Source organism: Lepisosteus platostomus, chromosome 19 (genome assembly GCF_059453375.1).
Source record: "Lepisosteus platostomus isolate fLepPlt1 chromosome 19, fLepPlt1.hap1, whole genome shotgun sequence".
NCBI classification, from domain to species: Eukaryota; Metazoa; Chordata; class Actinopteri; order Semionotiformes; family Lepisosteidae; genus Lepisosteus; species Lepisosteus platostomus.
In genome coordinates, this window is record NC_142629.1 from 11,017,313 (window position 1) to 11,029,058 (window position 11,746).

Below are 11,746 nucleotides of genomic sequence, written 5' to 3' on the forward strand. Positions count from 1 at the left end.
CAGCCATATCACTCTGCAACTCACAACTGGCAACCCACTGAAGCTAAGCAGGTGTGGGCCTGTCAGTACCTGGATGGGAGACCTCCTGGGAAAACTAAGGTTGCTGCTGGAAGAGGTGTTAGTGGGGCGAGCAGGGGGCGCTCACCCTGCAGTCCATGTGGGTCCTAATGCCCCAGTATAGTGACGGGGACACTATACTGTAATCTGGCGCCGTCCTTCGGATGAGATGTAAAACCAAGGTCCTGACTCTCTGTGGTCATTAAAAAATCCCAGGGTGTTTCTCGAAAAGAGTAGGGGTGTAACCTCGGCGTCTGGGCCAAATTTCCCATTGGCCCTTACCAATCATGGCCTCCTAATAATCCCCATCTATGAATTGGGTTCATTATTCTGCTCTCCTCCCCACTAATAGCTGATGTGTAGTGAGCGTTCTGGCGCACTATGGCTGCCGTTGCATCATCCAGGTGAATGCTGCACATTGGTGGTGGTGGAGGGGAGTCCCCATTACCTGTAAAGTGCTTTGAGTGGAGTGTCCAGAAAAGTGCTATATAAGTGGAAGCAATTATTATAATTATTCATGCATCTAAGAGAGACATGTAGGTCATGCAGAAAGTTATCATAAACTTTCCACCTCCATGCAAAGAAGAATTCCTCAACTGGATTGAGAAAAAAAGTAATGAGGGAGAGAGTCAATCATCATTTGTAGGCTGTAGCCATTCAGACAGGAGTGGTAGAAAATAAAGGCCCTTATGCCTGTGATACGTTAAAAAGCATTCAAGAACGGTTTTATTGTTTTGTACATTCTCAGCTGGCCTACATTCATCCAAGGTAGGTCTTTTGAGTGGAGTTGTAATCTATTTAGGAACACGAAAGGGAACGGGGAAGCTTAGCCTATTAGGGACTTGATTATGTGCCCAGAGGGCTAACCTGACTGCCTAACATTTTAACCTTGTTTACACCTTATATGGTAACAGGCTGTTACAGACCAATAATAAATGTATGTATTTGCATGGAATTTTTGTTCATTTTCATTAATAAATGCCTGTTGCTTTAATTAGAAAAGTGAGTGAGAGATGAGGTTATCCTGTTAACTTTCTCTGCTCTCCTTGCTTTTTGCAATAAATAAGTCTCCAGCTTGATGTAGATAAGATTTTTATTTTCCCATGAGGGAAATCTTTTATGGACACCCAGTACTCCTGTACATTTAAATAGAATGCAAAAAAAAAAGAGAAGAAAAGAAAAACATTTCACATTATTCTGTTACAAAAAAATAGAAAACATTGCACATCATTCTATTGCATATGTACAATATAACACATAACAAAATGTAACGCATCACAAAACATATTGCACTCACGTGGGTTGCAAGAATGAAAATTGTGTTTATCCTTGACATTTGGGTTGACAGCTTTAATGGATAGTGGAACAAAGGAATGTTTGTATCTGTTTGACTTACATTTGGGAACCCTAAAATGTTTGCCAGAAGGAAGAAGTTGATATTCAGAGTTGAGGATGTGGGAAGCATCTAATATAATTTTTCCTGCCTGGTAGATTATGGATTTTTCAAAGATTGTCTGCTGGGATGGGTGCTGTTTCACTCCCATGACCTTCAAAGATGTCTGGATGAGGTGGTTAATTTGCGATTTAAAGTGAACTGATAGATTATCAAACCACACTGAAATACCGTATCTGATAATGCTCTCGATTACAGCATGGCAAAAGAGTAGCATTACTTCCTGTCGGACCCCAAACACTCTTAGTCTTCACAGGAAATATAAGAGCTGCTGAACTTTGAGCAAACAATCTCAACATGAGTAGACCAGCACAGGTTACTGTCTATGTGTACACCTAAGTACTTATATGAATCAACCGGAGTGATAAGCTTGTTGTGGATTTACCAGAGTCAAGTGCTTTTCTGCCCCATATGATGATGAAATGGGACATGTCAGGCCTAGGAGAGCCCTCTCTTATGGTAGTACCACTTCCTGGTGCAATGCATCAAGAAATGTTAGTATATGTTCAGTACTGTATGGGCCAATTTTAGGAACGTGAAGAGCCCCAGCACTGGCAATGGTGGCATATAGGATTAAATCAGCTGTCCAGTTCACATCATTTCTGGCAGCCTCATTAACTGCATCCCTTGCAGAAAATGCACACACAATTACATTGGTGAAACAGGAAGAAGAATTGCAGACTGTTTCAGGGAACATGTCAGAGCTGTGAGGATCAAAGATTCCCTCCAAACCAATAGTTACCCTTTTCACCTCCAACGGCCATTAATATTTCTGACATCTCCATCTGCATACTCACAGAGGGGTTTCACAACTACTATTACAGAAAGACATCTGAAATCAAAACTATCCTGAAACGTGGATGACAACTTCCCCCTTCCCCAATGACAGACCCATCTCTTTCTAAATCTTCTCTATTCATTTGCAGATTTTGATTTTTCACATCTCTCCTTCTGTTCTCCCCGAGTTTGAATAGTCATTCTCTCCTGCATCATGCCAATTTCCTCCATGTGTAGTGGGCATAAACCCACCACAATCACCGTCCTTTCTCTGCGTTGTGTTGTGATGTGATGAAACCAGCAGGAAAGTGCTATACAGAAAAATAAAACTCATTTGAAACAGGTCCATCCAAAGGTTCTTCTTATTACAACAATCAACCAGGAGAGCTCTCCCAGGCAGGACAGAAACAATACATACAGTAAAGGGAGCATTAATTACAGATACAACTACAAACATAGAACAATTCAGCTAACAGAAAAACATCAGAAATCACATATGTCTCATTGTGCACTGATTATTGAAAAATAAGAACAAATAAAGCAAACATACCTATACAGGAAAATAAAACTCACATGAAACAGGTCCATCCAAAGGTTCTTCTTATTACAACAATCAATCTAAAGGACCATAAACGAAAAACATAAAGTAAAAAAACCACATATAACAAAACTTACTTTAAAACACACAATTTATGACTCCCATCTCATATGCCTACTGCTTTCACTTCACAATCTCATTATAACCAAAAATATGAATTAACAACAGATCTACATAACCAAATGAGCACACAACAAAAACGACAATCTTACCAGGAGAGTGCTCCCAGGCAGGACAGAGAAAAATCCGTGGGAAAAAAGCTCTTTTCACATCTGTCCTGCACGTACCACTAATTTGTCAGCAGGTCCAGTTTCTAATAAGGACATTTACTCTCTAACCTGTCATAGGGACAATAACTACAACTATTAAAATTAAAATTAACATCCACCACAAAGTCACTTACATAGTACATTCACTAATACCAATTATATTTTTCCCACCCCTACCGGGAAACCTATAGTGGTACCTTCCCCGCCCTGCCTGGGACACTATCCTTTACAACAAACCCTTTACAACTCATTTTGTAATTCAGTTGACGATTAGATCTGTACTCCGTTACACATGCTCCTAACCCCTTCTTAAAGGGGAACTGCAACGCTACTTCTATATTTTGGGGTTTGAAAGAATTGGCACTTGTTAAACCTTTCATTTACATCACAATATAGACGAAATTCATAAGTATGCACATTGCCTTATTGCTGTCATTATCTATGTATGAGTCAGAACGAGGCAACAAAACATCCGGTGAGGTGAAGCGGCCTATTACATTGTAAACAAGCGGCTTGGGAATACATCTCTTTCAATCCAATAGAAATATTGCTCTCAATTTCTAGATGGTTTTTCTGACAAACATTACTTACTTGTTAATTCTGCATGCAGATTATGTTAAAACATTCCTTCAGTGAAATGTCAGCTACACAACCTCTCGTAAATGACATTCAATTTGTAATTACTGTATGGTGACCAGTGAGCAGGAAGAGCCGTTTTAAGTCACAACTCTTGCTGTAACCCGTGGCAAGACCGGGTGTTTCAGACAACATGGGGACCATAAACACATTCACAAAGTTCATGATTTTGTGCTTAATTAGGAATTCGTAAAAGTTTGCAGTACAGTAAATTAATTTAATTTCTTACCAAGATTTAATAACCCGCTTAAGAAATTGGGTCTGCAATTCCCCGTAAACTATTCTGCCTTTTGTTTTCCTGTGCCTTATACAGTACATGTACTGTTACTTTCCCTCTCTCCTTCACACCTGAAAAAGGTTTTGTGTTTCCTTTCTTTACCTTTCAGCATGGAATGAACCTTTACTTGTTCCTTTGCAGTGTACGCGTGCTGACGCAAGAACTTCTTCATGTAAACACACTATAAATATGTTGTACAATATTCCATCACCCCATAATAAAAGGGATTATGGTGACAACCCCTTACCTGTACATACCGGAGTCTAGTCTCCTTTATTCTTTTCTTTGGAACAGGACCTTGCAAAGTTGTTTCATTTGTATGTTATGTCTTGTAAGGAACCGATCAATACCGGCCAAACTCACACTGTTGACATTTCTGGATATATTGTGAATGACTTCTGTCTGAATTTCTTACAATTTTATTTTACCTCTGACACCTGCATGTGGTTGTCTTTGATTCCCTTAAATACAATAAAATTCACATTTTGACACTCACATGAAGGACTGATTCACACATATATTGTATTGTTTATAGTATTAATGAAATACTTTTCAGTACATTATATCATTGTAATTTATTCTCATTCTTGAATCCTATTGATGCCACAGTTGATCTACTGAGATTAGGCTGGACCTGCTGTCCAACCTCTCATGGAAAGGCATGATTGACAACATGGTCAATAACTGTGGCACAAATTTCATCTGAAATATCAGCTCTTTGTATTTCCCTTTGAGTTACTCCACCACCATGCATCAGAACCCCTCTTCCTCTGTGGGCTCCCTTAGCTCTTTTTTGTCCTTGGTCTCAGCCTTGGTCTCTTGGTCTAATCTTGCACACAGCAACTCAGATGATGCCTCTTTTATACATGAATAAGCGTTTATTGTTGATTGACCAATTGTGCAAAGTTTTGCACAGATACGTAGAGGTTCATAATCATGGGAGTAATTTGTATCAGTTGTGACCAAATGTTTCAGTTTGGTTTGACATGATTTACTCAGCTGAGTGTCTTTTGTAGAGTTGTTTACTGCTTTGCAAAAATGTACTTAGCTCTTGCATTGTGTGTGAAAGCAATGAGAAATTACTTACTTTTTGGCAAAAACGCATACTGATGTTCTCAGGTTAAGATAGAAGTTGACCCCAGTTTTATTAAAAGTGTCTAAGCAATTGAGAAAACTGTGACTATGTTTAATGTGCATGCATACAAATTGGAACAAGTAATAGGTTTATTCCATGCTGAAAAAAAGAAGAAAGAAAACACAACGTTTCAGCCGTGGAGCCTTCTTCAGGTGTGAGAAAGACAAGGCAGTAAGCAAAGGTAATGTAGCGGGAGAACAAAGGCTGGGAGGGAGGAGGAGTGAGAGGCGGGAGCAGGGGACAGAAAGAGAGGCCAATCAAGAGGTGTGAAGTCAAATTAGGTGTAGAGAAGTGTGAAATGAAACCTCCAATGAATGGAGAAAATTTTGAAGAAAAGTAGTCTGTCGTTAAGAGAAGGGGGAAGGTGTGATCCTAGCTGCAGGATAATTTTGGTTTCTGTAGTCTTTCTGATGTATGAGTCGGAAAACCATCTTGGAGAACACAGACAGAGAGATTAGAGTGGTCATGGCCGTCAGAAGTGAAATGGGAAACAATGGGCTTGGAGAGATCTTTAATCTTCACAGCCCTAACATGTTCTCTGAAGCGGTCTCCGAGTCTCCTTCCTGTTTCTCCAATGTACAGTAGATGGCTGGTAAATAAGGTTGCTGGAGGTAATGCAGTAAATAAGGTTGCTGGAGGTACAAGATGCCATCTGGGTGATCCGGAATTGTCCTGAGGGGCCTTGAATGAGTGTGGTGTTAGATGTGTACTTGCAGGTGATACAGCGAGCTCTGTTGCAAGGGAAAGTGCCTGGTGTGGATGGCTGCTGAGGGCGGTCAAGGGAGCTGTGAACAAGAAGGTTGCACAGATTAGGTGGTCGGCGATATGAGATGATGGGGTGGTCAGAAAAGAGGGCCCCAATGGAGGGATCATCCTGTAGGATGAAAAAGTTGTCGTTAATAGTCCTGGGAATAGGAAGTGTGTTGTGGTGACAGGGAAGCACCAAAGGAATATGGTTGTTACGGCGGGAGTTCCTGATTGAGTTGGTCCGAGGGGTGTTTTTGGCTTGGGCAAGGGCCCTGTCAATAACACTGCTGGAGTATCCTCTGTTGATGAAGTACATTTTGAGGGCTTGGTTCTGGAAGTCAATGTCATCATTGCATAATCGTCATAGCCGAAGGAACTGTGAAAAAGGGAGAGAATTTTCAGAGAGATTGATCCTTCAGGACATGAACTAGTCTCAGCTACCGGCATTATATTCTAAAAATTAGGATAACAAAAATATTTTTGTCACAACAGTACATGAATGCTTTTGTAAGGGATTTATAAAGAAAAAAACTAAATCAATAGAACAAGAAAGTTCAGAGGGTTAAAAAGAACATAAAACAAAAGTGCTTTGCTCTGGAAAGTGAGAACTGTGAAGAGGGGATATGAAAGGAATATTTCTTATAGTAATGCCAAAATGCTTTTCAGTTGTATTAAAGAAAGAATAAAAAGACACAGATGTCACCAGGTCCTGTTAATATATAGTGGGTATAGAAAGTCCCCCTTTCAAAATGTTCACCTTTTATTGTCCTAAATGCCAAAAAGAAGATAAAAAAAAATCAGACTTCTTCGAGTTTTATTTACAAATTGGTAAGAAACGAGAACTCGAGTACTCTCTTTCTGGATCAGTAATTCACCATCCCCAGAACGCCAGCATTACTGCTTTACTGCTCCAGTCAGAGCTATACTCGGCCCCCAACATCATTTAAACCCTGTTACAAAGTGATTCTACTTCCCACTTTCATTCTACTTCCCACTTTCATTCACATCATACATTCCTTTTCCTTATTTTCCACAATATTCCTTTCTCGCCAACTCTTTCAATCGACATACTCTGCGTTTCTTTTACCTACTTAACCTTTCCCTTGTGCACAATTTAAATCACATTATTCAAGATTTCCCATACTGCAGTAATTACCAATTTAACAATTCACAATATCTTTATAACCAGGTAAACCCTAACCGAGTTTACAAACCAGAGCGCTAAATAAGCAGGTGAAGGATCTTATTTAAACCTTCACAAAACCAGGTGAACTTTCCAGCAGTTCACAAACCAGAGCACTAAATAACCAGGTGAAGGATCATTCAGATCTTCACAAAATCAGGTGAACTTTGCAGCAGTTCACAAACCAGAGTGCTAAATAACCAGGTGAAAGATCTTATTTAGACCTTCACAAAACCAGGTGAACTTTCCAGCAGTTCACAAACCAGAGCGCTAAATAACCAGACCAGATTTGTGTACACTATACCAGAGAAATCTGTAGACAATCTCAAACAAAGTTCGATTGGCGTAAGCCCAACATGCAAGAACTCGGTCAGCCTGGGAAAGTCTCTTCTCGACACCAGATAGGGATTTCAAAAGGTCCCTTACCTTTTTTCTGTTGGTGTCAAGGAGGTAGTTTCCCAGTCCGATCAGACTTACTGGTTCGGCGTTGCCATCCGGGTCACGGGACCATAATTGTCGAAGAAAACTCAGTCTTCACTCAGGTTAGGAGATTGTCAAACATAGATCTTTAATACAATCAGCTGAAGGGGAGCACATCACAGAGATAGGGTTTCCCCTAGCACTCAAGACATGCTCCCTGGACTGAAGTTATACTTTCCTTTTTATACATTAAAAGTAGGCAAGACTTTAACATATCAAAGGAACATACAGGGAAAGGGGCAGTGTCAGAAGTCAAACAAACAGGACAGGGAGATGCCATTTGGCATTCTACAATCTGTTTCATATCTCTCTGGTTGAATGGGTGTGAGGAATCACAGGCTTTAGTTTGCACCTAAGACAGTGGTCTTAGGTGCGAACAGAAAACCTTTCCCGCGTATAGTCACTGTCCTGACCTTTTGACTCAGTCTTCCACAATTGTAACATCCAAGTGAAAACAGAAAGCAAAATTTCTGGTTGGATAAGAGAACACCCCCCTGAGTAACTTGGCGGAAGCACCTTATGCTTGAGTTACAGCCTTGAGTCTGTTTGGATACATCTCTACCAACTTTGTACACCTAGAGGGAGGAATATTTGCCAATTCCTCCTTACCGAATTGTTCATACTCAGTCAAACTGCAGTGACCGTTGTTGGATTGCCCTCTTCAAGTAATTCCAAAGATTTTCAATGGAATTAAGTCGGGGCTCTGACTAGGCCACTCAAAGACATTCATCTTCCTGTCCTTCAGCCACTGTACGGTTGCTTTGGCGGTGTGCTTTGGGTCATTCTCATGTTAAAAGGTGAACCATCTTTCTATTTGCAACTTCCTGGCTGAGGGCTGCAGGTTTTTTTCAAGAATTTGCCTGTATTTTGCACCATCCATGATCCCAAGTGAACAAGTCCCCAAGTCACAGCCGAAGAGAAACACTCCCACAACAGGATGCTGCCACAACCATGCTTTACTGTAGGAATGGTGTTCTTTGGATGGTAAGATGTATTGGGTTTTCCCCAGACGTACCCTTTTGCATTCCAGTCAAAAAAATCAAATTTGTTCTCATCTAACCACAGCACCTTCTGCCACTTGGCCTCAGAATCTTTAAGGTGCTTTTTAGCAAAACATAAACAAGACTTGATGTGGCTTTTTTTAAGGAGTGGCTTTTTTCTCGCCACCCCCCCATACAGGCCAGATTTGTGGAGCGCTTGTGATATTGTCACATGCATACAATGACCAGTCTTTGCAATAAAGGGCGGAGCGGTGGCACTGAGGCTAAGGATCTGCGCCTGTGGCTGGAAGGTTGCAGGTTCAAATCCCGTGGCCGGAAGAGGAATCCTACCGCGTTGGGCACCTGAGCAAGGCCCTTAACTCCAACTGCTCCAGGGCTGCTCTCTCCTTATCTGTGTGTCTCATGGAAAGCAAGCTGGGGTATGCGAAAAGACAAATTCCTAATGCAAGAAATTGTATAGGGTTAATAAAGTGATCTTATCTTATTTTAAAGGGCTGTAGCTCTTTCAAAGTTGATATCGGCCTCTTGGTAGTCTCTCTGATCAGTCTCCTTCTTCCTCAGTCATCAGGTTTGGAGGGACGGCCTGATCTAGGCAAGGTCTGGGTGGTGCCATACCCCTTCCACTTCTTAATGATGGTCTTAACTGTGCTCCATGGGATACTTAAAGCATTTGAAATCTTTTTATACCCAGTTCTCAACTTGTTGTTTTCCACAACTAAAAGTTCTTTTGAAAGCACCTTTCTAACCATAGTGAATTCTTTGCTTTGAAATGCACTTCCAAGCAGTGGAATCCTCTAGAAACAGCTGCTTTTATTCTGAACTAATCAAAATCACCACAATTGATCACAGGTGGGAGCCAATTAGTTTGTTGTGCGATCTGTAAGGTGATTGGTTATACCTGAGAAAGTTTACAAATGCAATTGTAAGGGGGGTGTTCGCTTATCCAAATAAAGTATTTTATTGTTGTAACATTAAATAATTCTCAGAATGTTTTAGAATTTTATTTTCACTTGTCTAATGTGGGTTACTGTGTATAAAAAAAAAGTGGAACAAGCCTAATTTAATTTGTTTTTATTTTCAGAGTGTCATACAACAAAAGGTACAAATTTTGAAAGGGGGTGGGATATACCCACTGTTTATCCCAGGATTATTAAAAAAACAGTGAGAACATTTACAGCCATTTCTTTACTGGTCACCAAATACTGAGGAAATTCCAGGGTTACTGTGTAAATTCCATTACTTAAGATCTTAACAAAAACATATAAAAATATGGTTTATTTAAAAAATCACACAAACTAGACATGTATAGGGATTATAATATTGACTGTTTTTCAAGAAGGATTTGTTAGCAATTTATGCTTTAGCTTAAAATTGTGGGAATCAGGAAGGATTCACAATTTACTTTTGTATTGGACACGGAAATTAACAATTAATGTGTAAAGCACCCGGATATGGTAATGTAGGTGATAGAGTATAGTATAATATTCAGTAATATTTGTTGCTGAGTCACCGTGCTTCTTCATGCATATGAAGACGAAAATAAAGGCATTAACAGCAAATTAGTTTTAGCTGATGAAGACTTCTCTTGCCAGAGCTGACAAAAAAAAACAACTCAGATCTCAATTCCACTGACAGCTTGTGGGCATATGACAAAGTTCAGTCCCACACACCGTTAATCGCATCACTACCTCAAGTCCTTGAAAGAATGATACAACCAAGCTATCCTATGGAATACATGCTAAGACCTATTCAAACTGCTGCTCACAGAGCTCCAACGTGCCATTCCATGGTGGTTTTTAACGTTCGGGTCAGTGACTATACCATGGGTAGCACAGAAATAGTGAACTGTGGGAAAATAGTTAAGGGTTGGAGCAGATTCTTTAAACTAGTTAAGCAAGTTTTTGACAGCCTGCTGGAAATTAACAGGCTACTTAATGAATTTTCAAGACCTTTGCAATCATCACAAAAGAGGTAAATTATGCTTTGCTATTTTTCTACGCTTTTCTATGCCAGGCAGAATGCTAAAAGTGGGCATTTGGTTCATTAGGCAATATGCTATTAGATCACATCTGAAAATCTGCATACAGTTCTGGACTCTTAAATCACAAAAAGCTTTAGGGAACAACTAGAGCAGTACAACAATCTCATTTTATAGAAGTTTCAATAAATGGAACAGATGGCTAAGACATGCTGTGGAGGACGATTTGGGGATCTTTTACAGCTAAGTGTAAAAGTATGATATAATCGCTCAATATATAGGAAGAGCAATGAATGGCTTAACTTTTCTCATTTACTCTATATTGTGAAGAACATTCTAGCTATGTGGCTAAATTGCTTCTAAAGCCTTGGGCCATACCATCAGAAACCATTCTAGGTAGGGCTGAAAAAGAAGTATTTCCATCATAGCTCTCTAGTTTTACATACTAAGCCAAACAAAATGCAGCATACACCTATTAAGAAGTAATTTCACTACATATGTGAATTGTACTGTACATGACTTGTCCTCATACACAGTGCAGAAATAATGTTTGGGCAGAACGCTGTGTAACATATCTCACCTTTCCCTAGATCATTATTTAGAGCCCATAGTGTTGCAATGCTGTAAGAAAACTCCAACAAATACCTTTAGGTAGCAGTTTGGTCTTTGTATCATTAATTCTCCAGCACAGTTCCTTCCTCTGCATCTTATACCTGTGCAATATAGAGATTCATTTAATTTCAAAAGACCATTAACTGCAAGCTAATAATTAAAAAAGTTATTATTTCATCCCTTGTAAGAATTATGAACATACATAACTCAAAGCATGCCATAAATACCAGTTATATTCAGCAACTTCACTATAAACTTAACATGACTAATATTCACAATTTAAAATTAAACTAATTTTCAAGTAATAATTGTATTAATATAACCCTAAGTAATAACGTAATATTGTAACTGGTTTTGACTTTGATAAAAAAACCGTAATTACCTTTAAAGCAGCAATAAGCCTCAGCCACCTGTAGGAATTGTAAACAGGATTGTACGTCATTCTATAAAATATTAATATTTCATAGCCAAGATGTTGGTTAATAAAACTAACACTGACCTCTGTCAATACTCGTATTTAAAGATGTGAAATATCATATGAGA

The 11,746-nt window shown here is 39.5% G+C and overlaps 1 long non-coding RNA gene across 1 annotated transcript; it reads right to left on the minus strand.

The window, feature by feature from the left end:
* Nucleotides 1–1,136: 1,136 nt before the first annotated feature.
* LOC148645084 (uncharacterized) lies at nt 1,137–5,775 on the minus strand. Its single transcript, XR_015928413.1, has 2 exons — nt 2,861–5,775; nt 1,137–2,598 (listed from the first exon to the last, which is right to left on the minus strand). It is a non-coding gene; the product is annotated as an uncharacterized LOC148645084 (long non-coding RNA).
* Nucleotides 5,776–11,746: the final 5,971 nt, after the last annotated feature.